Genomic DNA, 1,787 nt, shown 5'->3' with positions numbered 1-1,787 from the left:
TCATTAGTGAAACTTTAAATTAAAACTGCCATCCACGGTGTGTTCTGGAGATCCCAGATTTATTTACCCCGAAGTGTGTTCCACTCCCATCTCCAAAGCACCCGTATCCCTGAGAGAAAGAACTCAAGCTCGAGTGACAGTCGTGGCAACTGTACGTCGGCGGACGGCTACACCGCTCTATGGCGCTCGTGCTTATGGTCTACAGAAAACACTACTAGGAAATGAAGTGGAATAGTAATCAGTATATGTGCACTGTTGACGCACCATTGTATGGACATGTAGTGACCAAAGTACTGCATTAATCATTCACATTTTCCTATATATATTTGCATGTTTAACGTCAGTCGGCTTTTAACTGATAAGTGAAGCAGCATGTCACTCACAGGAAAGCTGCAATTGAACTGTCACGCACCTTTTTAGTTATCATTTCCGTGTATTGCTCATTGATAGTTTGAAACTTATCATATTAAATGATATGTATTCATATTTTCAGAATGATTAGGCCTACAACATGTACTGACGTATTGCCTGCTGCAATTCCACGTATTGTGATGACGACAGTCCATATAGTAAGGCTACTCATTGGGGGGGGGACACAATATCACACAGGAATCACAATTACAACAGAGTGTCAGAGTTACTTGACGACTGGCGGTTTATTTCCAATCAGTTCGTCTTGTTTGGCTAGCCCCTTGAGACTCACGACCAGCATTTTTTAACTGAACACTTTCGATTATAGCCCGTACGTAACATCCTCTCTGACGAGAGAATGGGTTTGTCGTTTACAACTGCTACTGGACCTCACCAGCATAGTCATTCTTGGGCCCAAGTCCCGCGGGATTCATTACATGTCTTGCTGTCTCAAATTGGATACTCTCCTAACCTCGAGGGTCAGGTCCTCTTATATACATCCCCCCAGCAAAAGGGTGGACCAGTTATATTTCCAGGCACTGGGTTCCCTTTCATCTCCTCCTACGACTCGCAGGGCTACGGTAAAGTATTCGAACACGCCTCCACGGCGATACGTATCCTAACATTTGAACGATACAGATAATATTAGCATGGCCCATATGCGCAAGGATGAGACGCAACTCAAACAACTCGACTGACCTTGCTTATAACATTTCTACACGAACCATATAGAAAATTCTGTTTCAATTGTTACAGCCCAATATCTCGACCGATGCATGCGTATCTGCTGCCCCGAAAACTGTTAACCCAGAAGCAACCTAGCCCGGTTACTGTTGACGTGTTTACCGGCCGTTACCAAACAAAGCATGTTACTTCTCGCGATCGTTGCATAGCAACAGCTATATACGCTACAATATACATACCAGGTTTCATGATGTCTGGTACAGGCATTCTAACAATATTGGAATTATATATCAGAAATCTGAGAAGCTGTAATATTGGAATTACTGATAGGAGGGATTTATGAATTACATCATTAAGATGGGCTCAGGTGCCATGACATACAAACAAATTTTCAGAAAGACTGGTTCAGACATTGAAAATTTAGTGAGAAGTTACACATGCAGACACACACACATACACACACGATTAAGGTGATCTCATAAGACCACTTTGATTTCTTAAAAACAAGGAAAGTAGAGTGAAAATACAGAAGCTCGTTTAGGCGTGAATAAGTAGGTAGATCCAGAGGAAAAAAACAGAAAAAACTAAGTAAATGTTAATGCCTCGTCACCAGAATACATGGCAAAAATCATACCATAAAGACATATTATGTCCTATGAAACGCATAAAATTTCAAATATTGAGAATGACTG

At 41.5% G+C, this 1,787-nt stretch overlaps 1 non-coding gene across 1 annotated transcript; it reads left to right on the top strand.

Moving 5' to 3' along the window:
* Positions 1 to 1,009: 1,009 nt before the first annotated feature.
* Positions 1,010 to 1,119, top strand: LOC111868791. The gene has a single exon (XR_002843561.1). It is a non-coding gene; the product is annotated as a U6 spliceosomal RNA (small nuclear RNA).
* Positions 1,120 to 1,787: the final 668 nt, after the last annotated feature.

This window comes from Cryptotermes secundus, unplaced genomic scaffold (genome assembly GCF_002891405.2).
Source record: "Cryptotermes secundus unplaced genomic scaffold, Csec_1.0 scaffold174, whole genome shotgun sequence".
Classification (NCBI taxonomy): Eukaryota; Metazoa; Arthropoda; class Insecta; order Blattodea; family Kalotermitidae; genus Cryptotermes; species Cryptotermes secundus.
Note: the sequence above shows the minus strand (reverse complement) of the source record. Positions and strands in the feature narration are given on the sequence as shown.